The sequence below is a fragment of the Leuresthes tenuis genome, unplaced genomic scaffold, assembly GCF_036924035.1.
Source record: "Leuresthes tenuis unplaced genomic scaffold, fLeuTen1.0.hap1 SCAF_12, whole genome shotgun sequence".
NCBI lineage: Eukaryota > Metazoa > Chordata > Actinopteri > Atheriniformes > Atherinopsidae > Leuresthes > Leuresthes tenuis.
The window spans coordinates 9,433,264-9,460,284 of NW_027325366.1; the positions used below are offsets into that span (position 1 = coordinate 9,433,264).

Here is a 27,021-nt window from a genome sequence, read left to right on the forward strand (position 1 = left end):
ATGGTTTGTAAAAAGCGGGTAAGAAAAGGTGCGAATGCCCGACAATGTATGATCAAAAGAGGGAGCGGAGGTTTTCGGCTGAAAGAAGGTCTGAATGTCCAACAATAATTTGTAAAAACAGGGGAAGAAAAGGCTCGAAAGCCCGACTATACACCATCAACAGCTGGAGTGGAGGTGTTCAGCTGCAAGAAGGTCTGAATGTCCAGCAATAATTGCTAGAAAACATGAAAGAGAATTTTCGAATATCGAACCGCACATGATCATAAGCGGGAGAGGAGGTGTTCAGCTGCAAGAAGGTGTGAATGTCCACCCATAATTACTGAAAAATGGGTAAGAAAAGGTGCGAATGCCCAACCATACATCATCAAAAACAGGAGTGGATGTGTTCGGCTACAAGGTTTGAATGTCTGACCATAGTTTGTAAAAAGCGGCTAAGAAAAGGTTAAAATATCCGACTGTACACAATCAGTAGTGGGAGCGGAGTTGTTCGGCTACTAAAAGGTGTGAAAGTCCGACCCTGGTTTGTAAAAAGCGGGTAAGAAAAGGTTCGAATTCCCGACAATGTATGATCAAAAGAGGGAGCGGAGGTTTTCGGCTGCAAGAAGGTCTGAATGTCACACCATAATTTTTAAAAACCAGGGAAGAAAAGGCTCGAAAGCCCAACTATACACCATCAAAAGCGGGAGCGGAGGTGTTCAGCTGCAAGAAGGTCTGAATGTCCACCAATAATTACTGAAAAATGGTTAAGAAAAGGCAAGGCAAGGCAAGTTTATTTGTATAGCACAATTCAACAACAAGGTGATTCAAAGTGCTTCACAGAGACATTAAAACAGAAGAAATAAAAAGCATGATTTAAAATTTAAACAAAAGAAGGAAATAAGAACAATAGATAAAATCAGAAAAAATTATATATATGAAAGATAAAATCATTAGTTAAAACATGATTCCGTTATGAAACTCAAGCTTATTCAAATGCAGCTCAACATAGATGTGTCTTCAACCTGGACTTAAATACACTGAGTGTTTCAGCTGATCTGAGGCTTTCTGTGAGTTTGTTCCAGACATTTGGAGCATAGAAGCTGAATGCAGCTTCTCCATGTCTGGTTTTGACTCTGGGAACTGATAAAAAAACCGGATCCAGATGACCTGAGGGGTCTGGAAGGTTCATAGTGGGTCAGGAGGTCACTGATGTATTTTGGTCCTTGGCCATTCAGAGCTTTATAGACCAGCATCAGAACTTTAAAGTCTATCCTCTGATGGACAGGCAGCCAGTGTAAAGACTTCAGAGCTGGATTGATGTGCTCCACTTTTTTGGTCTTAGTGAGGACTCGAGCAGCTGAGTTCTGGATGAGCTGCAGTTGTCTAACTGACTTTTTAGGCAGACCTGTAAAGATGCTGTTACAATAATCAAGCCTACTAAAGATGAATGCATGGACTAGTTTTTCCAGGTCCTGCTGAGACATCAGATCTTTTAGCCTTGATATATTCTTAAGGTGATAGTAGGCTTACTTTGTTATTGCCTTAATGTGTTTGTCCAAATTCAGGTCTGAGTCCATCACTACACCCAGATTTCTGTCCTGGTTGGTAGTTTTTAGATTTATAGATTGAAGCTCTGTGGTGACTTTCAATCATTTATCTTTGGCTCCAAAAACAATTACCTCAGTTTTGTTTTTGTTTAGCTGGAGGAAGTTGTGGCACATCCAGTCATTAATCTCCTCAATGGATTTTCCAAGGGCCTTTACACGCCCTCTGTCTCCTGGTGACATTGTTATATACATCTGTGTGTCATCTGCATAGCTATGGTAGTTTATTTGGTTGTTTTTTATAATCTGTGCCAGTGGGAGCATGTAGATGTTAAACAGAAGAGGTCCCAGGATGAAACCTTGGGGAACTCCACATGTGATTCTTGTCTGCTCAGATGTAAAGTTACCTATTGACACAAAGTACTTCCTGTTCTCTAAGTATGTTTTGAACCAGTTTAGTACAGTTCTGGAAAGACCAGCCCAGTTCTCCAGTCGTTTGAGTAATATATTGTGGTCAACTGTATCAAAGGCAGCACTGAGATCCAGTAAAACTAAGACTGACATTTTTCCACTGTCTGGATTCAGACATATGTCATTAAACACTTTGGTCAGAGCAGTCTCAGTGGTGTGGTGCTGTCTAAAGCCTGACTGGAAGGTATCATAGCAGTTATTTTGTGTTAAAAAGTAATTAAGCTGTTGAAAAACTTGATTTGAGATGGGCCTGTAGTTGTTCATTTGCGTCTTGTCAAGATTGTCCTTTTTCAGCAGAGGTTTAATTACAGCTGTTTTTAGTGGCTCTGGAAACACACCTGACGTTAAGGACAAGTTCACAATCAATAACAGGTCTGACTCCAAAGTCTTTGAGACCCCTTTGAAAAAACCTGTTGGTAGGATGTCTAAACAGCAAGAGGAGGACTTCAGGTGACGTAAGATGTCCACCAGGTCTTTACTGTTAATGGGTTGAAATAGTGTCATGGTGTTTAAACCGGTTATCGGTGGACACAGTGCATATGCTGAACCTGCTGCTGATGTACCAACTGCTTGTCTAATATTTTGGACTTTGTCTATGAAGAATTTGGCAAAGTCATTGCAGGCCATGGTGGAATGGAGTTCAGTTGCCACTGACACAGGAGGGTTTGTTAGCCTGTCAACTGTAGCAAATAAGGCCCGAGCATTATGACTGTTTTTGGTGATGATGTCAGAGAAGTAGGATTTCCTTGCATTCCTCAGTTGTAAATTATAAGAGTGAAGTTTCTCTTTATAGATGTCATAATGAACCTGGAGATTTGTTTTTCTCCATCTGCGCTCAGCTTTCCGACACTCTCTTTTCCCATTTTTCACCAGTGTGGAATTTCGCCATGGAGACTTCTTCCTTCCAGAGATAACCTTCACCTTAATGGGAGCAATAGTATCCATAACATTTAACATTTTAGTATTAAAGCTACTGACGACCTCACTGACTGAACCCCCGGAAAGGGCAGGTGTTAAAGAGAAGACCTGGTTAAAGATCTTACTACTTTTTTCAGTTACACACCGTTTTGAGATCACTGCTGTTGAGACATTTGTGTGCACTGAAATCGTACTCTCAAAGAAAAAAAAAAAAGAAAACACAGGAATGGTCAGACAGGCCCACATCAGACACAGTAATCTTTGAAATGCTTAGACCCTTAGAGATCACTAAGTCTAGAGTGTGCCCCCTATTGTGCGTGGGCTCTGTTATATGCTGAGTCAGACCAAAGTTGTCCAGAGTGTTACTCAGGTCTTTAGTCCCTCTGTCCTGAGGGTTGTCCATATGGATGTTAAAATCACCAACAATAATTATACAGTCAAAATCAACACAGATCATAGACAGCAGTTCACTGAGGTCTTCAGAAAAATCTGCACAGTATTTAGGGGGCCTGTAAATATTCAGAAACGGGACTCTGGGTGAGGCCTTCAGCTGTATAGCCATATATTCAAAGGACTGAAAACTTCCAGAAGATAACTGCTTACATTGAAATGATTCATTGAATAAGACTGCGACCCCTCCTCCTCTCCTGCTCACTCTGGCCTCGCTGTTAAAACTGTAACCAGGAGGTGTTGACTCAATAAGAACAGCAGCACTGTTATTTTGTTCCAACCAAGTTTCAGTTAAAAACATAAAATCCAGGGTGTGCTCAGTGATAAAATCATTAATTAAGAATGTTTTCCCAGCTAAAGACCTAACATTTAATAAAGCCAACTTAAGTGTTTTAGATGTATTATTTGCCCCCTCGTGTTTGGGAGCAGTCTGTGGCACACAAGGTATGTTTACTTTATTTAAAGATCTTTTTGAGTGCAACTCTCTGTTTTTTGACTGGGTCACATTTCTCCTTCTGTCACCTAAAAGTACAGAAATTTTAAAATCTTCTAATGAACAGGGCCCCCAGCTTGTCCTGGGAAAAGTCACGACTGTCAGAATCCACACAGCCTGGACCCCAAGGGGGTGGGGCTGGGGTCCGTCGCTTTGGCTGATCTAGTAGGGACGGGGCTCGGCGGGGAACCTTTGGCCGCTTTGGTTGGGGGTTTATGGGGGATAAAAAGGGATTGGGCTGGGGGCTAGATCTAAGCCCAACATTGACCCGTTCCATCATCTCCTCAGTGAATTTCAGGTGAGGGGAGGAGGAGGGAGAAAGGGAGGGTGAGGAGAACAAAGGTGCGAATGCCCAACCATACATCATCAAAAGCAGGAGTGGATGTGTTCGGCTACAAGAAGGTTTGAATGTCTGACCATAGTTTGTAAAAGGCGGGTAAGAAAAGGTTCGAATGCCCGAACATACACCATCAAAAGAGGGAGCGGAGGTGTTCCGCTGTAAGAAGGTGTGAATGTCCGACCATAGTTGGTAAAAAGCAAGTAAGAAAAGGTTAAAATTCTCGACTATACACAATCAAAAGAGGGAGCGTAGTTGTTCAGCTACAAGAAGGTGTGAAAGTTTGACCATGGTTTGTAAAAAGCGGGTAAGAAAAGGTTCGTATGCCCGAATATACACCATCAAAAGCTGCGGAGGTGTTCAGCTGCAAGAAGGTCTGAATGTCCATCAATAATTGCTAGAAAACATGAAAGAGAATTTTCGAGTATCAAACCACACATGATCATAAGCGGGAGAGGAGGTGTTTAGCTGCAAGAAGGTGTGAATATCCACCCATAATTACTGAAAAATGGATAAGAAAAGGTGCGAATGCCCAACCATACATCATCAAAAGCAGGAGTGGATGTGTTTGGCGACAAGAAGGTTTGAATGCCCGACCATAGTGTGTAAAAAGCGGGTAAGAAAAGGTTCGAATGCCCGAACATACACCATCAAAGGAGGGAGCGGAGGTGTTCCGGTGTAAGACCGTGTGAATGTCCGACCATAGTTGGCAAAAAGCGGGTAAGAAAAGGTTAAAATACCCGACTGTAAACAATCAATAGCGGTAGCGGAGTTGTTAGGCTACAAGAAGGTGTGAATGTCCGACCATGGTTTGTAAAAAGCGGCTAGGAAAAGGCTCGAATGCGCAAATATATACCATCAAAAGCGGAAGCGGAGGTGTTCGGCTGCAAGAAGGTGTGAACGTCCAACCAAAGTTTGTAAAAAGCGGGTAAGAAAAGGTTGGTATGCCCGTATATACACCATCAAAAGCGGAAGCGGAGGTGTTCGACTTCAAGAAGACGTGAACGTCCGACCAAAGTTTGTAAAAAGCAGTTAAGAAAAGATTCGAATATCCAACCAAAAATAATCAAAAGCGGGAGCAGAGCTGTTCGACTGCAAGTAGGTGTGAATGTCAGATCATAATTTGCAAAAAGCTGATCAGAAAGGGTGAGAATGCCCGACTATACACCATCAAATGCGGGAGCGGAGTTGTTCGGCTGTGAGTAGGTGTGAATGTCCGACCATAATTGCTGAAAAATGTGTTAGAAAAGGTAAGAATGCCGGTCCATACATCATCAAAAGCGGGAGAGGTGGTGTTCGGCTGCAAGTAGGTGTGAATGTCCAACCATGATTACTCACAAATGGGTAAGAAAAGGTAGTATTGCCAGACCATACATGATCAAAACAGGGAGCGGAGGTGGTTGAGCTGCAAGAAGGTGTGAATGTCCGACTAAAGTTTGTAAAAAGCGGGTAAGACAAGGTGCGAATGCCCGACAATGTATGATCAAAAGAGGGAGCGGAGGTGTTCGGCTGCAAGAAGGTCTGAATGTCCAACCATAATTCGTAAACACCGGGAAGAAAAGGCTCGAAAGCCAGACTATACACCATCAAAAGCGGGAGCAGAGGGGTTCAGCTGCAAGAAGGTCTGAATTTGCACCTATAATTACTGAAAAATGATTAAAAAAAGGTGCGAATGCCCAACCATACATCATCAAAAGCAGGAGTGGATGTGTTCGGCTACAAGAAGGTTTGAATGTCCGACCATAGTTTGTAAAAGGCGGGTAAGAAAAGGTTCGAATGAATGAACATACACCCTCAAAAGAGGGAGCGGAGGTGTTCTGCTGTAAGAAGGTGTGAATGTCCGACCATAGTTGCTAAAAAGCGGGTAAGAAAAGGTTAAAATACCCGACTGTGCACAATCAAAAGAGGGAGCGGAGTTGTTCAGCTACAAGAAGGTGTGAAAGTCCGACCGTGTTTTGTAAAAAGCGGGTAAGAAAAGGTTAGTATGCCCGAATATACACCATCAAAAGCGGAAGCGGAGGTGTTCGACTTCAAGAAGACGTGAACGTCCGACCAAAGTTTGTAAAAAGCAGTTAAGAAAAGATTCGAATATCCAACCAAAAATAATCAAAAGCGGGAGCAGAGCTGTTCGACTGCAAGTAGGTGTGAATGTCAGATCATAATTTGCAAAAAGCTGATGAGAAAGGGTGAGAATGCCCGACTATACACCATCAAATGCGGGAGCGGAGGTGTTCGGCTGTGAGTAGGTGTGAATCTCCGACCATAATTGCTGAAAAATGTGTTAGTAAAGGTAAGAATGCCGGTCCATACATCATCAAAAGCGGGAGAGGTGGTGTTCGGCTGCAAGTAGGTGTGAATGTCCAGCCATAATTACTCACAAATGGGTAAGAAAAGGTAGTATTGCCAGACCATACATGATCAAAACAGGGAGCGGAGGTGGTTCAGCTGCAAGAAGGTGTGAATGTCCGACTAAAGTTTGTAAAAAGCGAGTAAGACAAGGTGCGAATGCCCGACAATGTATGATCAAAAGAGGGAACGGAGGTGTTCGGCTGCAAGAAGGTCTGAATGTCCAACCATAATTAGTAAAAACCGGGAAGAAAAGGCTCGAAAGCCAGACTATACACCATCAAAAGCGGGAGCAGAGGGGTTCAGCTGCAAGAAGGTCTGAATGTCTGTCAATAATTGCTTTAAAACATGAAAGAAAATTTTCAAATATCAAACCGCACATCATCATAAGCGGGAGAGTAGGTGTTCAGCTGCAAGAAGGTGTGAATGTCCACCCATAATTCCTGAAAAATGGGTAAAAAAAGGTACGAATGCCCAACCATACATTATCAAAAGCAGGTGTGAATGTCAGATCATAATTTGCAAAAAGCTGATGAGAAAGGGTGAGAATGCCCGACTATACACCATCAAAAGAGGGAGCAGAGGTGTTCGGCTCTGAGTAGGTGTGAATGTCCGACCATAATTGCTGAAAAATGTGTTAGAAAAGGTAAGAATGCCTGTCCATACATCATCAAAAGCGGGAGAGGTGGTGTTCGGCTGCAAGTAGGTGTGAATGTCAAGCCATAATTACTCACAAACGGGTAAGAAAAGGTAATCTTGCCAGACCATACATGATCAAAACAGGGAGCGGAGGTGGTTCAGCTGCAAGGTGTGAATGTCCGACTAAAGTTTGTAAAAAGCGGGTAAGACAAGGTGCGAATGCCCGACAATGTATGATAAAAAGAGGGAGTTGAGGTGTTCGGCTACAAGAAGGTCTGAATGTCCAACAATAATTACTGAAAAATGGTTAAGAAAAGGTGCGAATGCCCAACCATACATCATCAAAAGCAGGAGTGGATGTGTTCGGCTACAAGAAGGTTTGAATGTCCGACCATAGTTTGTAAAAGGCGGGTAAGAAAAGGTTCGAATGACCGAACATACACCCTCAAAAGAGGGAGCGGAGATGTTCTGCTGTAAAAAAGGTGTGAATGTCCGACCATAGTTGGTAAAAAGCGGGTAAGAAAAGGTTAAAATACCCGACTGTGCACAATCAAAAGAGGGAGCGGAGTTGTTCAGCTACAAGAAGGTGTGAAAGTCCGACCATGGTTTGTAAAAAGCGGGTAAGAAAAGGTTGGTATGCCCGAATATATACCATCAAAAGCGGAAGCGGAGGTGTTCGACTTCAAGAAGACGTGAACGTCCGACCAAAGTTTGTAAAAAGCAGTTAAGAAAAGATTCGAATATCCAACCAAAAATAATCAAAAGCGGGAGCAGAGCTGTTCGACTGCAAGTAGGTGTGAATGTCAGATCATAATTTGCAAAAAGCTGATCAGAAAGGGTGAGAATGTCCGACTATACACCATCAAATGAGGGAGCGGAGTTGTTCGGCTGTGAGTAGGTGTTAATCTCCGACCATAATTGCTGAAAAATGTGTTAGAAAAGGTAAGAATGCCGGTCCATACATCATCAAAAGCGGGAGAGGTGGTGTTCAGCTGCAAGTAGGTGTGAATGTCCAGCCATAATTACTCACAAATGGGTAAGAAAAGGTAGTATTGCTAGACCATACATGATCAAAACAGGGAGCGGAGGTGGTTCAGCTGCAAGAAGGTGTGAATGTCCGACTAAAGTTTGTAAAAAGCGGGTAAGACAAGGTGCGAATGCCCGACAATGTATGATCAAAAGAGGGAGCGGAGGTGTTCGGCTGCAAGAAGGTCTGAATGTCCAACCATAATTTGTAAAAACCGGGAAGAAAAGGCTCGAAAGCCAGACCATACACCATCAAAAGCGGGAGCAGAGGGGTTCAGCTGCAAGAAGGTCTGAATGTCTGTCAATAATTGCTTTAAAACATGAAAGAAAAATTTCGAATATCAAACCGCACATGATCATAAGCGGGAGAGGAGGTGTTCAGCTATAAGAAGGTGTGAATGTCCACCCATAATTCCTGAAAAATGGGTAAAAAAAGGTGCGAATGCCCAACCATACATTATCAAAAGCAGGTGTGAATGTCAGATCATAATTTGCAAAAAACTGATGAGAAAGGGTGAGAATGCCCGACTATACACCATCAAAAGAGGGAGCGGAGGTGTTCGGCTCTGAGTAGGTGTGAATGTCCGACCATATTTGCAGAAAAATGTGTTAGAAAAGGTAACAATGCCGGACCATACATTATCAAAAGCGGGAGAGGTGGTGCTCGGCTGTAAAAAGGTGTGAATGTTCGACTAAAGTTTGTAAAAAGCGGGTAAGACAAGGTGCGAATGCCTGACAATATATGATCAAAAGCAGGAGCGGAGGTGTTCAGCTGCAAGAAGGTCTAAATGTCCATAAATAATTGCAAGAAAACATGAAAGAAAATTTTCGAAAATCAAACCGCACATGATCATAATTGGGAGAGGAGGTGGTCAGCTGCAAGAAGGTGTGAATGTCCACCCATAATTCCTGAAAAATGGGTAAAAAAAAGGTGCGAATGCCCAACCATACATCATCAAAAGCAGGAGTGGATGTGTTCGGCTACAAGGTTTGAATGTCTGACCATAGTTTGTAAAAAGCGGCTAAGAAAAGGTTAAAATATCCGACTGTACACAATCAGTAGTGGGAGCGGAGTTGTTCGGCTACAAGAAGGTGTGAACGTCCGACCAAAGTTTGTAAAAAGCAGTGAAGAAAAGGTTAGAATATCCAACCAAAAATAATCAAAATCGGGAGCAGAGCTGTTCGACTGCAAGTAGGGTTGAATATCAGATCATAATTTGCAAAAAGCTGATGAGAAAGGGTGAGAATACCCGACTATACACCATCAAATGCGGGAGCGGAGTTGTTCGGCTGTAAGTAGGTGTGAATCTCCGACCATAACTGCTGAAAAATGTGTTAGAAAAGGTAAGAATGCCGGTCCATACATCATCAAAAGCGAGAGAGGTGGTGTTCGGCTGCAAGTAGGTGTGAATGTCCAGCCATAATTACTCACAAACGGGTAAGAAAAGGTAGTATTGCCAGACCATACATGATCAAAACAGGGAGCGGAGGTGGTTCAGCTGCAAGAAGGTGTGAATGTCCGACTTAAGTTCAAATATATTAACAAAAGCGGGAGGAGAGGTCTTCGGATAAGAGTGGTTGAGAATTTCCAACCATAATCTATAAAATGCGGTGAAAAAAAAGGTGTGATAGAACACTAAAAGGTGGAGCGGAAGTGTTCGGCTGCAAGAAGGTGTGAATGTCCGACTACATTTGGTGAAAAGCAGGTGAAGCAAGGTCTGAATGCCCAACCTTACATCATCAAAAGCGAGATCAGAGGTGTTTGGCTGCAAGAAGGCCATAGTTTGCCAAAAGCGGGTAAGGTGCGAATGACCTACTAAATATCAACAAAAGTGGGGGCGGAGGTCTTCGGATGCAAGTAGGTGTGACTATCCCACCATACAAGTATGGTGGAGAGGAAGCTCTGAATGGCCAACCATGGTAAAAAGCGGGTGAGAAAAGGTGCGAATGTCAAACCATACATGATCAAAACAGGGAGCGGAGGTGTTTGGCTGCGACAAGCTGTGAATGTCCACCCATAATTAATGAAAAGTGGGCAACAAGTAGGTTCGAATGCCCAACCATACATCATCAAAAGCAGGAGTGGATGTGTTTGGCTACAAGAAGGTTTGAATATCCGACCATGGTTTGTAAAAAGCGGGTAAGAAAAGGTTTGAATGCCCGAACATACACCATCAAAAGAGGGAGCGGAGGTGTTCCGCTGTAAGAAGGTGTGAATGTCCGACCATAGTTGGTAAAAAGCGGGTAAGAAAAGGTTAAAATACCCGACTGTACATAATCAATAGCGGGAGCGGAGTTGTTCTTTGTTGAAGTCGATCTAGACATTAATAAATATGAAGGACAAAGCAGTTTTCACTTGGTTTGAGTGAAGGAATTCATTTTATACATAAAATCCCAAATCATGCACAACGTATGAAAAGAAGCTTATTCTCGGATTCCTGATCCTTCAGTGTTGCTCTTTCTTCTACTGCAAAATACAATGTTGTTCTTTGTTGAAGTCAATCTAGACATTGATAAATATGAAGGACAAAGCATTTTTTAACTTGGTTTGAGTGAAGGAATTCATTTTATACATAAAATCCCAAATCATGCACAACGTATGAAAAGAAGCTTATTCTCGGATTCTTGATCCTTCAGTGTTGCTCTTTCTTCTACTGCCAAATCCAATGTTGTTCTTTGTTGAAGTCGATCTAGACATCGATAAACATGAAGTTAAAAGCAGTTTTAACATAGTTTGAGTGAAGGAATTCATTTTATAGTAAAATCCGAAATCGTGCAGAACTCATGAAAATAAGCTTATTCTCGGATTCCTAAAACTTTTGATTTGCTCTTTCTTTTACTGCAAAGTACAACGTTGTTTTTTTTGTTTAAATCTATCTAGACATTGATAAATATGAAGGTAAAAGCCGTTTTAACATAGTTTGAGTGAAGGAATTCATTTTATAGATAAAATCCCAAATCATTCGGAACTCCTCAAAAGGGGCGTATGGCTTAATCACAAGTGTGGTTCTTTCTCATTCAGGGTAATATGAGGAAGTTTAGGCTTGAAATATATGTAGAAATGGGTACATATGAAGGACAAAGCAGTTTTAACATAGTTTGAGTGAAGAAATTAATTTTATAGTAAAATCCGAAATCGTGCAGAACTCATGAAAATAAGCTTATTCTCGGATTCCTAAAACTTTTGATTTGCTCTTTCTTTTACTGCAAAGTACAGCGTTGTTTTTTTGTTTAAATCTATCTGGACATTGTTAGATATGAAGGACAAAGCAGTTTTAACATAGTTTGAGTGAAGAAATTAATTTTATAGTAAAATCCGAAATCGTGCAGAACTCATGAAAATAAGCTTATTCTCGGATTCCTAAAACTTTTGATTTGCTCTTTCTTTTACTGCAAAGTACAACGTTGTTTTTTTTGTTTAAATCTATCTAGACATTGATAAATATGAAGGTAAAAGCCGTTTTAACATAGTTTGAGTGATGGAATTCATTTTATAGATAAAATCCCAAATCATGCAGAACTCCTCAAAAGGGGCGTATGGCTTAATCACAAGTGTTGTTCTTTCTCATTCAGGGTAATATGAGGAAGTTTATGCTTGAAATATATGTAGAAATGGGTACATATGAAGGACAAAGCAGTTTTAACATAGTTTGAGAGAAGAAATTAATTTTATAGTAAAATCCGAAATCGTGCAGAACTCATTAAAATAAGCTTATTCTCGGATTCCTAAAACTTTTGATTTGCTCTTTCTTTTACTGCAAAGTACAGCGTTGTTTTTTTGTTTAAATCTATCAAGACATTGTTAAATATGAAGGTAAAAGCCGTTTTAACATAGTTTGAGTGAAGGAATTAATTTTATAGAAAAATCGGAAATCGTGCAGAACTCATGAAAGCAAGCTTATACTCGGATTCCTGAAACTTTAGAGTTGCTCTTTCTTTTACTTCAAAGTACAACGTTGTTTTTTCTTGATATCTATCTGGACATTGATAAATACCAGCCGAACATCGTTGCTGCCGCTTTTGATAATTTATGGTTTGGCATTCTTACCTATTCTTACCCACTTTTTACTAATTATGATCTGACATTCACACCTACTTGCAGTCGAACACCTTCTACATGATCATGTGCGGTTTGATATTCAAAAATTTTCTTTCATGTTTTCTAGCAATTATTGATGGACATTCAGACCGTCTTACAGCGGAGCTCCTCCGCTCCCTCTTTTGATGGTGTATGTTCGGGCATTCGAACCTTTCCTTACCCGCTTTATACAAACTATAGTCGGACATTCAAACCTTGTAGCCGAACACATCCACTCCTGCTTTTGATGATGTATTATTGGGCATTTGCACCTTTTCTTACCCATTTTTCAGTAATTATGGGTGGACATTCAGACCTTCTTACATTCGAACACCTCCGTTCCCGCTTTTGATGGTGTATAAACTTGCTTTCGAGCCTTTTCTTCCCCGGTTTTTACAAATTATGTTTGGACATTCAGACCTTTTTGCAGCTGAAAACCTCCGCTCCCTCTTTTGATCACACATTGTCGGGCATTCGCACCTTTTCTTACCCGCTTTTTACAAACTTTAGTCGAACATTCACACCTTCTTGCAGCTTAACACCTCCGCTCCCGCTTTTGATGGTGTATAGTCGGGCTTTCAAGCTTTTCCTTACCCGGTTTTTACAAATAATGGTTGGACATTCAGACCTTGCAGCCGAAAACCTCCGCTCCCTCTTTTGATCATACATTGTCGGGGATTCGCATCTTGTCTGACCCGCTTTTTACAAACTATAGTCAGACATTCACACCTTCCAGCTTAACCACCTCCGCTCCCTGTTTTGATCATGTATGGTCTGGATATATTACCTTTTCTTACCCGTTTGTGAGTAATTATGGCTGGACATTCACACCTTCTTGCAGCCGAACACCACCTCTCCCGCTTTTGATGATGTATGTTCCGGCATTCTTACCTTTTCTTGAACATTTTTCAGCAATTATGGTCGGATATTCACACCTATTCACAGACGAACACCTCCGCTCCCGCATTTGATGGTGTATAGTCGGGCATTCTCACCCTTTCTCATCAGCTTTTTGCAAATTATGATCTGACATTCACACCTAATTGCAGTCGAACAGCTTTGCTCCCGCTTTTGAATATGTTTGGTTGGATATTCAAACCTTTTCTTAACTGCTTTTTACAAACTTTGGTAGGATGTTCATACCTTCTTGCAGCCGAACACCTCCGCTTCCGCTTTTGATGGTATATATTCGGGCTTTCGAACCTTTTCTTACCCGCTTTTTATAAACCATGGTCGGACTTTCACACCTTCTTGTAGCCGAACAACTCCGCTACCGCTATTGATTGTGTACAGTCGGGTATTTTAACGTTTTCTTACCCGCTTTTTGCCAACTATGGTCGGACAATCACACCATCTTACACCGGAACACCTCCGCTCCCTCTTTTGATGGTGTATGTTCGGGCATTCGAACCTTTCCTTACCCGCTTTATACAAACTATGGTTGGGAATTCAAACCTTCTTGTCACCAAACACATCCACTCCTGCTTTTGGTGATGTATGGTTGGGCATTCGCACCTTTTCTTACCAATTTTTCAGTAATTATGGGTGGACATTCACACCTTCTTGCAGCTGAACACCTCCACTCCCGCTTTTGATCATACATTGTCAGGCATTCGCAACTTCTCTTATCCGCTTTTTACAAACTTTAGTCGAAAATTCACACCTTCTTGCAGCCGAACACATGCTCTCCTTCTTTTGATGATGAATGGTTGGGCATTCGCACCTTTTTTTACCCATTTTTAAGGAATTATGGGTGGACATTCAGACCACCCATAATTCAGACATTCAGACCTTCTTGAAGCCGAAAACCTCCTGAAAACCTCATACATTGTCGGGCATTCGCACCTTGTCTTACCCGCTTTTTCGTAACTTTAGTCGGACATTCACACCTTGCAGCTGAACCACCTCCGCTCCCTGTTTTGATCATGTATGGTCTGGCAATACTACCTTTTCTTACCCGTTTTTGAGTAATTATGGCTGGACATTCACAGCTTCTTGCAGCCGAACACCTCTCCCGCTTTTGATGATGAATGATCCGGCATTCACACCTATTCACAGCCGAACACCTCCGCTCCCGCATTTGATGGTGTATAGTCGGGCATTCTCACCCTTTCTCATCAGCTTTTTGCAAATTATGATCTGACATTCACACCTACTTGCAGTCGAACAGCTCTGCTCCCGCTTTTGATTATGTTTGGTTAGATATTCGAACCTTTTCTTATCCGCTTTTTACAAACTTTGGTCGGACGTTCACACCTTCTTGCAGTCGAACAACTCCGCTCCCGCTATTGATTGTGTAGAGTTGGTTATTATAACCTTTTTTTACCCGCTTTTTGCCAACTATGTTCGGACATTCAGACCGTCTTACACCGGAACACCTCCGCTCCCTCTTTTGATGGTGTATTTTCGGGCATTTGAACCTTTTCTTATCCGCTTTTTACAAACTATGGTCGGACATTCAAACCTTCTTGTAACCGAACACATCCGCTCCCTCTTTTGATCATACATTGTCGGGCATTAGCACCTTTTCTTACCCGCTTTTTACAAACCAGGGTCGGACTTTCACACCTTTTAGTAGCCGAACAACTCCGCTCCCGGTATTGATTGTGTACAGTCGGGTATTTTCACCTTTTCTTTCCCGCTTTTTACAAACTATGGTCGGACATTCACACGTTCTTACAGCGGAAGACCTCCGCTCCCTCCTTTGATGGTGTATGTTCGGGCATTCCAACCTTTTCTTACCCGTTTTTTACAAACCAGGGTTGGACTTTCACACCTTTTAGTAGCCGAACAACTCCGCTCCCGCTATTGATTGTGTATAGTCGAGAATTTTCACCTTTTCTTACCCGCTTTTTACAAACTATGGTCGAACATTCATACCTTCTTACAGCGGAAGACCTCCGCTCCCTCCTTTGATGGTGTATGTTCGGGCATTCCAACCTTTTCTTACCCGCTTTTTACAAACTATGGTCAGACATTCAAACCTTCTTGTAGCCGAACACATCCACTCCTGCTTTTGATGATGTATGGTTGGGCATTCGAACCTACTTGTTGCCCGCTTTTCATTAATTATGGGTGGACATTCACACCTTGTCGCAGCCAAACACCTCCGCTCCCTGTTTTGATCATGTATGGTTTGACATTCGCACCTTTTCTTAACCGCTTTTTACAAACTATGGTCGGACATTCATACCTTCTTACAGCGGAAGACCTCCGCTCCCTCCTTTGATGGTGTATGTTCAGGCATTCAAACCTTTTCTTACCCGCTTTTTACAAACTATGGTCGGATATTCAAACCTTCTTGTAGCCGAACACATCCACTCCTGCTTTTGATGATGTATGGTTGGGCATTCGAACCTACTTGTTGCCCACATTTCATTAATTATGGGTGGACATTCACACCTTGTCGCAGCCAAACACCTCCGCTCCCTGTTTGATCATGTATGGTTTGACATTCGCACCTTCTCTCAACCGCTTTTTACTATGGTCGGCCATTCACAGCTTCCTCTCCACCATACTTGTATGTTGGGATATTCACACCTACTTGCATCCGAAGACCTCCGCCCCCACTTTTGTTGATATTTAGTCGGTCATTCGCACCTTACCCGCTTTTGGCAAACTATGGCCTTCTTGCAGCCAAACACCTCTGATCTCGCTTTTGATGATGTAAGGTTGGGCATTCAGACCATGCTTCACCTGCTTTTCACCCAATATAGTCGGACATTCACACCTTCTTGCAGCCGAACACTTCCGCTCCACCTTTTAGTGTTCTATGGGGTATTCACACCTTTTTTTTCACCGCATTTTATAGATTATGGTTGGAAATTCTGACCCACTCTAATCCGAAGACCTCTCCTCCCGCTATATTGTCGGGCATTCGAACCTTTTCTTACCCGCTTTTTACAAATTATGGTCGGACATTCACACCTACTTGCAGCCGAATACTTCCGCTCCACCTTTTAGTGATGTATGGTTGGCATTTGTACCTTTTCTTACCCTCTTTTTATACTGAAAGCTAAAGATTAAGTTGTTCTTTCTCAAACTACAAAATTTTTTAAATTGTTGAAACTTGATTTGAAGTGGATAAATAAGGAGGACAAACAGTTTTAAGTCAGGCTGATAGAAGGAATAAATTTTATAGCAAAATCTGTACTACGTCATATGTCGAGAGATGCTTATTGCTGAAGAAGTTCTTTCTCATTCTAGAAAGTACAACGTTGTTTATCGTTTAAACTTGATTAGACATGAATAAATATGAAGGACAAAGCAGTCTTAACTTGGTTTGAGTTAAGGAATTCGTTTTATAGGAGAATCCTATAAAATAGAGCTTATTTTCGGATTCCTGAAGAATGAGTCTGGTTCTTTCTCATAATACAAAGTTTGTTGTTTATTGTTGAAACTTCATCAGAAGTGAAGAAATAAATGAATGCCTATCAACAAATGTGGGATCTAAACTCTAGTGCTTCCTCTAAAATAATTTCCTTTCTCAATTCAGAAATGTGTTTGTGTTAGCACACACACCAAATCTGAAAGGCTTTTTTCTCTCTTTTCTACATTATGGACTGTGGGGACACAAAACCGCTCTCTCTTTTTTGGGAATGGGTTTATCAGTCACATCAGAATCCATACATACTGATCCTCCCGTAATGAAATGGTTGGATCTTATCAAACACACTTTGTTTCTTGTGACAATCAAGTCAGCGAAACAGCGTATACACGTCAAGACACTAAATCAAGTTTGCCACAAGAACTCATAAGTTTGGCAGTATTGCTCTGCCGTCAGCAATCATACACCCATTTTATTTTCTTGAGACATGTGCAGGCACCTGTTCATCTACTGTTCTATCACTATGAATTAGTTTATCTATTATCAATAAGGATACTTCTACAACTACTATCTAAGTATGTCCGGACTTCTTATGTTGTCAATTGCTATATATGAATAAGTGGGTAGCTACTGACAAGCATTAAGCATGTCACACAGCCCAAACATATAACATTTTAGGACACACCACACAGTTAACAACCACAGTGAAGCGTGTCAAAGCCCAAACATGTAACATTCAACAGGACACTTACACAACACATTCAAATCAAACAGTCAGACAACATACAAGAACATATACCCCAGCCGGCATTGCTCCCTGCCTATTTTCCTACAGCTCACTATGTGTGCGCACACCTTTATTCACAAATTCTTCAACTTATACTCTTTTACCGAAGCTGCTACAGCTCGATTGGCCGAATACCCTTAGATCCTATTTCGGTGAATTTCACATCTGCCTTACATGTAACAGATTAGCGGTTTAGCAGTTTTAATTTAGTTTGAGTGAATGAATTCATTTTATAGCAAAATCCGAAATCGTGAAGAACTCATGAAAGTAAGCTTATTCTCGGATTCCTGAAACTTTAGATTTGCTCTTTCTTTTACTGCAAAGTACAACGTTGTTTTTTTTCTTTAAATCTTTCTAGACATGGTAAATATGAAGGACAAAGCAGTTTTAACATAGTTTGAGTGAAGGAATTCATTTTATAGATAAAATCCCAAGAGTCTGCTGAGAAAAGAGAGCCTGATGCCCTGCTCCCGCAGTGACGGATATTCGTACTCTGGTTCCTCTTCATAACGTACAAGTCTTTCGCCTTTTACTAAAGACTGCAGTCTTTTGCACAGAGTAAAAGACAAGGCAGCCATCGGATAGGGCCCGATTGTTCCTACTTGTTCAGCCGAGGAGCAAGGGGGGGAGCAAGTGTCTCAACCAAGCAAAGCTCACCATGGGGAAGGTGGCTATGCCAACTAGCCTGATGCCCTGCTCCCACAGTGACGGATAATCGTACTCTGGTTTCTCTTCATAACGTACAAGTCTTTCGCCTTTTACTAAAGACTTCCGTGGAGAGCAGCACTAATGAGTTGTTTCTATTTTTGGCAGGCTTTACCTTTGCGGGTGAAGCCCTTTGTTGCTTGAATGGTGCTCGCTGGTACAACAACTTTGCACTCCAGCTTCGAACATCGGCACAGTCGCAACAAGTAAGGCGACTCTACTCAGAGAAGTCACTCTGCACAGTAACATGATTTCTTTTGCACAGACTAAATATCACCAAAAGTGTGGGGGGGGGGGTCTTCGAATGCAAGTGGGTGTGAATATCCCACCATACAAGTATGGTGGAGAGGAAGCTGTGAAGGGCCGACCATTTTAAAAAGCGGGTGAGAGAAGGTGCGAATGCCCGAACATACAACATCAAAAGAGGGAGAGGAGGTGTTCCGCTGAAAGAAGGTGTGAATGTCCGACCATAGTTGGGAAAAAGCGGGTAAGAAAAGGTTAAAATATCCGACTGTACACAATCAATAGCGGGAGCGGAGTTGTTCGGCTACTAAAAGGTGTGAAAGTCCGACCATGGCTTGTAAAAAGCGGGTAAGAAAAGGTGCGAATGCCCGACAATGTATGATCAAAAGAGGGAGCGGAGGTTTTCGGCTGCAAGATGGTCTGAATGTCCGACCATGATTTGTAAAAACCGGGTAAGAAAAGGCTCGAAAGCCCGACTATACACCATCAAAAGCGGGAGCGGAGGTGTTCCGCTGTAAGACGGTGTGAATGTCCGACCATAGTTTGTGAAAAGCAGTTAAGAAAAGATTTGAATATCCAACCAAAAGTAATCAAAAGCGGGAGCAGAGCTGTTCGACTGCAAGTAGGTGTGAATGTCAGATCATAATTTGCAAAAAGCTGATCAGAAAGGGTGAGAATGCCCGACTATACACCATCAAATGCGGGAGCGGAGTTGTTCGGCTGTGAGTAGGTGTGAATCTCCGACCATAATTGCTGAAAAATGTGTTAGAAAAGGTAAGAATGCCGGTCCATACATTATCAAAAGCGGGAGAGGTGGTGTTCGGCTGCAAGTAGGTGTGAATGTCCACCCATAATTACTCACAAACGGGTAAGAAAAGGTAGTATTGCCAGACCATACATGATCAAAACAGGGAGCGGAGGTGGTTCAGCTGCAAGAAGGTGTGAATGTCCGACTAAAGTTTGTAAAAAGCAGGTAAGACAAGGTGCGAATGCCCGACAATATATAATCAAAAGAGGGAGCGGAGGTTTTCGGCTGCAAGAAGGTCTGAATGTCCACCCATAATTCCTGAAAAATGGGTAAGAAAAGGTGCGAATGCCCAACCATACATCATCAAAAGCAGGAGTGGATGTGTTCGGCTACAAGAAGGTTTAAATGTCCGACTATAGTTTGTAAAAGGCGGGTAAGGAAAGGTTCGAATGCCCAACCATACATCATCAAAAGCAGGAGTGGATGTGTTCGGCTACAAGAAGGTTTGAATATCCAACCATAGTTTGTAAAAAGCAGTTAAGAAAAGTTTCGAATATCCAACCAAACATAATCAAAAGTGGGAGCGAAAAGGTAAGAATGCTGGACCATACATCAAAAGCGGCAGCGGAGGTGTTTGGCTGTAAGAAGGCCTGAATGTCCACCCATAATTACTGAAAAATGGGTAAGAAAAGGTGCGAATGCCCAACCATACATCAAAAGCAGGAGTGGATGTGTTCGACTGCGAGTAAGTGTGAATGTCAGATCATAATTTGTAAAAAGCGGGTAAGAAAAGGTAAGAATGCCCAACCATAAGTTATCAAAAGCTGCAGCAGAGATGTTCGGCTGGTATTTATCAATGTCTAGATAGATTTCAACAAAAAACAACGTTGTACTTTGCAGTAAAAGAAAGAGCAAATCTAAAGTTTCAGGAATCCGAGTATAAGCTTGCTTTCATGAGTTCTGCACGATTTCGGATTTTACTATAAAATGAATTCCTTCACTCAAACTATGTTAAAACTGCTTTTAACTTCATATTTATCAATATCTAGATCGACTTCAACAAAGAACAACATTGGATTTTGCAGTAGAAGAAAGAGCAACACTGGAGGATCAGGAATCCGAGAATAAGCTTCTTTTCATACGTTCTGCGTGATTTGGGATTTTATGTTTAAAATGAATTCCTTCACTCAAACTATGTTAAAACTGCTTTGTCCTTCATATCTATCAATGTCTAGATCGATTTCAACAAAGAACAACGTTGTATTTTGCAGTATAGGAAAGAGCAACACTGAAGGATCAGGAATCCGAGAATAAGCTTACTTTCATGAGTTCTGCACGATTTCGGATTTTCCTATAAAATGAATGTTGTTCTTTGTTGAAGTCGATCTAGACATTGATAAATATGAAGGTAAAAGCAGTTTTAACTTGGTTTGAGTGAAGGAATTTATTTAATAGCAAAATCCCAAATCATGCAGAACTCCTCAAAAGAAACGTATGGCTTAATCACAAGTGTGGTTCTTTCTCATTCAGGATAATATGAGGAAGTTTATGCTTCAAACATTTTTAGACATGGATAACTATGAAGGACAAACCAGTTTTAACATAGTTTGAGTGAAGGAATTAATTTTAAAACAAAATCCCAAAACATGCAGAACACATGAAAAGCTTATTCTCGGATTCCTGAACCTTCAGTGTTGCTCTTTCTTATATTGCAAAGTACGTGGTTTTTTGTTTTGTTTAAATCTATATCGACATTGATAAATATGGAAGGACAAAGCAGTTTTAACTTGGTTTGAGCAAAGCAATTTCTGTTTCTGTGAATGCGAAGTAGACTTTAACACGGCTCTGGGATCGAGCCGAGTGTGGGCTAACCGGGAGAATTGCTTGAAAGAAACGCCACACCGAATGAGCGGTCAGAACAAAGCTTCAATACGGTGTTCCCGTGGTGTTTTTGTTGCTGCCTTGTTTTTTGCAAAGAGTAAAAGACAAGGCAGCCATCAAATAGGGCCCGATTGTTCCTACTTGGTCAGCCGAGGAGCAAGGGGGGGAGCAAGCGTCTCAACTAAGCAAAGGTCACCATGGGGAAGGTGGCTTTCCCAACTAGCCTGATGCCCTGCTCCCGCAGTGACGGATAATCGTACTCTGGTTTCTCTTCATAACGTACAAGTCTTTTGCCTTTTACTAAAGAAATCTTGTTACTGTGCAGAGTGACTTCTCTGAGTAGAGTCGCCTTACTTGTTGCGACTGTGCCGATGTTTGAAGCTGGAGTGCAAAGTTGTTGCTTTAATGGTGCTCGCTGGAGTGTGCGGGAGTGCAAAGTTATACCATTTAAAAGGGCTGAAGAGTGCTCAGTGCAGCGGGTGGGCGGAGATGCAAAGTGACACTCTGGCCACCTCGAAAACCGAGGTTACATCCACTACCAGGGACAGCCCAAGCTCTGCCGCAACTGCGGTGAGCATGGGCACCTGGTTGAGGCTTGTACCAAGGTGATATGTGGGAAGTGCAGAGAAATTGGGCACACTTTTGGAGAGTGTCCAAATGGCAGGAAATGTAATCTCTGTGGAGAATCTTTTGCCAACAAATTAAAGACGGTAAAGCCACAGTCAAGCCAACAAAGAGAAGGACCAGAGGTGGCAGTTGGTGAACAAAGTGAAGAGGTTGACCCAATAAATTCAAACTTCCTGCCAAAGGCTTGGATTGGAAGTGAGGAGCAAAAAGGGGAGGGGCCTGTAGAGGCCTCACCACTCAGTGCTGAAGTCTGTGAGAATTCACAGGCAGAGGGTGGAGCTATGCTAAATGAGGAGGAAGAGCAGACAGGTGAGTCTAGTGAAGATACTTACCTCCCCGAAGGTCAACAGCCGAAGAGGACGGCATCTGAGTTGTCCTCTGATTCCCCAGTGGTATCAGAGAAGAGGGGAAGGGTTAGGTCCCTTTCAGACAGTTCTTCAGTGGAAGAACCTAGAGTCTTCTCCTCCGACTCACCAAATGAGGTCTCCTTTTTAACTTTAGCTCTGCAATCAACCCCCAGGGACTCAAAGTTAAATGCAACATTGCGTCAGAGGCCAACACCGAGAGTCCGAAAAGGAAATATAGATCACCCTACTCACTTTTCACCTAAAGAAATTAAGGAAGAGCTAGTTTCCCAAGAAATAACCTGAGTGTGTAATTTGTTTTGATAACTTAGAAAAACGAAAATGACATACCTACTTTCCTTTATCCTTTTAATGGTTCTCACCTTCTCAACACTAAATGTGAGAAGTGTGAAATCAAATAAAAGAGCCCAGAGTATTTTATCCTTCTTAGACACCATAAAATCAGATGTGTTTTTAATACAAGAATGTGGACTACCTTTTTTAAAAAACCATAGACAATGGGAGGAAATGTGGCCCCATTTATCAATATGGAGTGGCTCAAATCAAAATAAAAATGATGGTGTGGCCATTCTAATTAAAAATCTGCATGTTCTGGTGAAAGGTAGCACAGTGGTGAGAGACGGACGGGCACTTTTAGCAAACTTGAATTTTATGGGGCAAGACTTTAACCTCTTAAATATTTATGGTTTCAATGGAAAAAATGACAGGTATGACCTTTTAGAAGATATACAGCTTTACATGCTAGGGCAAGTACCTTTAGTTGTAGGAGGGGATTTTAACTGTATCTTGAGCAGGAAAGATAGAAAAAGAGCAGGGGGAGATTTTAAAGTGGATAAGACTTCGATTTTACTTCAGGGCATATGCAGGGATTTTAAGCTTACTGACTGTTTTAAAACCATGCATCCCAGAGAGGAGGGCTTCACCTGGTTTAGTCATGATGGCACCAGAGCCTCTCGCATTGATTATTTCTTTACTAGAGATTGCCCACCCACTGATGTTAGATTAACCCCTGTTTTCTTTTCAGACCACCTTATGCTCTCCTGCACCCTTTCATCCCCTTCTGGTGTGACGATAGGAAGTAGTCTGTGAAAACTCAACTGTTCCCTGTTGGAGGATGAAATCATAGTCAGTCAGTACAGGGAATGTTAAAAAGAGTGGCAGACCTTTCAAGACCTCTACGAAACACATGCACAATGGTGGGAAATGGTGAAGGAAACGACCCAGACTTTTCATAAACAGCAAGGTAAACGTAAAAAAAGGAAAGAGAATAGATGTATGATGGGACTACAGAAACGCTTACAGCGCTACTTTAAACTAAATCAGTGTGGCATAGACTTTAATGAAGAAATCAAAGATGTCAAAAAGGAAATGTCAGTTTTAGCAGAAATAAAGAGACCTTTTGGGACCTTTTATCGTCAGACATTTTAGATGTTTTTAAAGATTATGAAAAACTCGACCGACTGCCTGACAGTTTTAGAGTGGGAATAGTGACTCTACTTTATAAAAAAAATGATAAGACTGACCTAAAGAATTGGAGGCCCATCACACTTTTAAACTTTGACTGTAAACTTTTTAGCAAGGTTTTAGCAACACGGATGTCCTCTGTTTTAGAGGAGGTAATTCACCCAGACCAGGCTTGTGCCATCTCAGGGAGACAACTCACGGACAGCCTCGTACTGATTCGAGACATCATTGATTACGCTAGAGACAGAAACACCCAGCTTGTCATCTTAAATTTAGACTTTGAAAAAGCTTTTGATCGGGTCTCGCATCAATATCTCTTTCAGGTGTTGCAGCCATCGAATTGGGCCCGATTGTTCCTACTTGGTCAGCCGAGGAGCAAGGTGGGGGGGAGCAAGCGTCTCAACCAAGCAAAGCTCACCATGGGGAAGGTGGCTATGCCAACTAGCCTGATGCCCTGCTCCCGCAGTGACGGATAATCGTACTCTGGTTTCTCTTCATAACATACAAGTCTTTCGCCTTTTACTAAAGACTTCCGTGGAGAGCAGCACTAATGACTTGTTTCTATTTTTGGCAGGCTTTACCTTTGCGGGTGAAGCCCTTTCTGTCTGTGCAAAAGAAATCTTGTTACTGTGCAGAGTGACTTCTCTGAGTAGAGTCGCCTTACTTGTTGCGACTGTGCCGATGTTCGAAGCTGGAGTGCAAAGTTGTTGTACCAGCGAGCACCATTCAAGCAACAAAGGGCTAATCGGGCCCTATCCGATGGCTGCCTTGTCTTTTACTCTGTGCAAAAGACTGCAGTCTTTAGTAAAAGGCGAAAGACTTGTACGTTATGAAGAGGAACCAGAGTACGATTATCCGTCACTGCGGGAGCAGAACAACTTAAAGAACAACTTAATCTTTAGCAATCAGTATAAAAAGAGGGTAAGAAAAGGTACAAATGCCAACCATACATCACTAAAAGGTGGAGCGGAAGTATTTGGCTGCAAGTAGGTGTGAATGTCCGACCATAATTTGTAAAAAGCGGGTAAGAAAAGGTTCGAATGCCCGACTATATAGCGGGAGGAGATGTCTTCGGATTAGAGTGGGTGAGAATTTCCAACCATAATCTATAAAATGCGGTGAAAAAAAAGGTGTGAATGCCCCATAGAACACTAAAAGGTGGAGCGGAAGTTTTCGGCTGCAAGAAGGTGTGAATGTCCGACTATAGTGGGTGAAAAGCAGGTGAAGCAAGGTCTGAATGCCCAACCTTACATCATCAAAAGCGAGATCAGAGGTGTTTGGCTGCAAGAAGGCCATAGTTTGCCAAAAGCGGGTAAGGTGCGAATGACCGACTAAATATCAACAAAAGTGGGGGCGGAGGTCTTCGGATGCAAGTAGGTGTGAATATCCCAACATACTAGTATGGTGGAGAGGAAGCTGTGAATGGCCGACCATAGTAAAAAGCGGTTGAGAGAAGGTGCGAATGTCAAACCATACATGATCAAAACAGAGAGCGGAGGTGTTTGGCTGCGACAAGATGTGAATGTCCACCCATAATTAATGAAAAGCGGGCAACAAATAGGTTCGAATGCCCAACCATACATCATCAAAAGCAGGAGTGGATGTGTTTGGCTACAAGAAGGTTTGAATGTCTGACCATAGTTTGTAAAAAGCGGGTAAGAAAAGGTTGGAATGCTCGAACATACACCATCAAAAGAGGGAGCGGAGGAGCTCCGCTGTAAGACGGTCTGAATGTCCATCAATAATTGCTAGAAAACATGAAAGAAAATTTTTGAATATCAAACCGCACATGGTCATGTAAAAGGTGTTCGACTGCAAGTAGGTGTGAATGTCAGATCATAATTACTAAAAAGCGGGTAAGAATAGGTAAGAATGCCAAACCATAAATTATCAAAAGCGGCAGCAACGATGTTCGGCTGGTATTTATCAATGTCCAGATAGATATCAACAAAAAACAACGCTGTACTTTGAAGTAAAAGAAAGAGCAAATCTAAAGTTTCAGGAATCCGAGTATAAGCTTGCTTTCATGAGTTCTGCACGATTTCCGATTTTTCTATAAAATTAATTCCTTCACTCAAACTATGTTAAAACTGCTTTGTCCTTCATATGTACCCATTTCTACATATATTTCAAGCATAAACTTCCTCATATTACCCTGAATGAGAAAGAACCACACTTGTGATTAAGCCATACAACCCTTTTGAGGAGTTCTGCAAGATTTGGGATTTTATCTATAAAATGAATTCCTTCACTCAAACTATGTTAAAACGGCTTTTACCTTCATATTTAACAATGTCTAGATAGATTTAAACAAAAAACAACGTTGTACTTTGCAGTAAAAGAAAGAGCAAATCAAAAGTTTTAGGAATCCGAGAATAAGCTTATTTTCATGAGTTCTGCACGATTTCGGATTTTACTATAAAATGAATTTCTTCACTCAAACTATGTTAAAACTGCTTTGTCCTTCATATGTACCCATTTCTACATATATTTCAAGCATAAACTTCCTCATATTACCCTGAATGAGAAAGAACCACACTTGTGATTAAGCCATACGCCCCTTTTGAGGAGTTGTGCATGAGTTCGGATTTTATCTATAAAATGAATTCCTTCACTCAAACTATGTTAAAACGGCTTTTACCTTCATATTTATCAATGTCTAGATAGATTTAAACAAAAAAAACAACGTTGTACTTTGCAGTAAAAGAAAGAGCAAATCAAAAGTTTTAGGAATCCGAGAATAAGCTTATTTTCATACGTTCTGCATGATTTGGGATTTTATGTATAAAATGAATTCCTTCACTCAAACTATGTTAAAACTGCTTTTAACTTCATATTTATCAATGTCTACACCTTCTTACAGCGGAACACCTCCGCTCCCTCTTTTGATGGTGTATGTTCGGGCATTCAAACCTTTTCTTACCCGCTTTTTACAAACTATGGTCGGATATTCAAACCTTCTTGTAGCCGAACACATCCACTCCTGCTTTTGATGATGTATTGTTGGGCATTCGAACCTACTTGTTGCCCGCTTTTTATTAATTATGGGTGGACATTCACACCTTGTCGCAGCCAAACACCTCCTCTCCCTGTTTTGATCATGTATGGTTTGACATTCGCACCTTTTCTCACCCGCTTTTTACTATGGTTGGCCATTCACAGCTTCCTCTCCACCATACTTGTATGGTGGGATATTCACACCCACTTGCATCCGAAGACCTCCGCCCCCACTTTTGTTGATATTTAGTCAGGTCATTCGCACCTTACCCGCTTTTGGCAAACTATGGCCTTCTTGCAGCCAAACACCTCTGATCTCGCTTTTGATGATGTAAGGTTGGGCATTCAGACCTTGCTTCACCTGCTTTTCACCAAATGTAGTCGGACATTCACACCTTCTTGCAGCCGAACACTTCCGCTCCACCTTTTAGTGTTCTATCACACCTTTTTTTTACCGCATTTTATAGATTATGGTTGGAAATTCTCAACCACTCTTATTCGAAGACCTCTCCTCCCGCTTTTGTTAATATATTTGAACTTTAGTCGGACATTCACACCTTCTTGCAGCTGAACCACCTCCGCTCCCTGTTTTGATC

General features: G+C 41.7%; 2 non-coding genes and 1 pseudogene across 2 annotated transcripts; all 3 read left to right on the top strand.

Annotated features, from left to right (window-relative positions):
* The first annotated feature begins 18,112 nt into the window (after window positions 1-18,112).
* On the top strand, window positions 18,113-18,226 carry LOC140321012 (U5 spliceosomal RNA). The gene has a single exon (XR_011918775.1). It is a non-coding gene; the product is annotated as a U5 spliceosomal RNA (small nuclear RNA).
* A 3,002-nt stretch (window positions 18,227-21,228) lies between these two features.
* On the top strand, window positions 21,229-21,354 carry LOC140266122 (U5 spliceosomal RNA; annotated as a pseudogene).
* Window positions 21,355-23,906: 2,552 nt separating this feature from the next.
* On the top strand, window positions 23,907-24,020 carry LOC140266024 (U5 spliceosomal RNA). The gene has a single exon (XR_011906696.1). It is a non-coding gene; the product is annotated as a U5 spliceosomal RNA (small nuclear RNA).
* The last annotated feature ends 3,001 nt before the right edge of the window (window positions 24,021-27,021 follow it).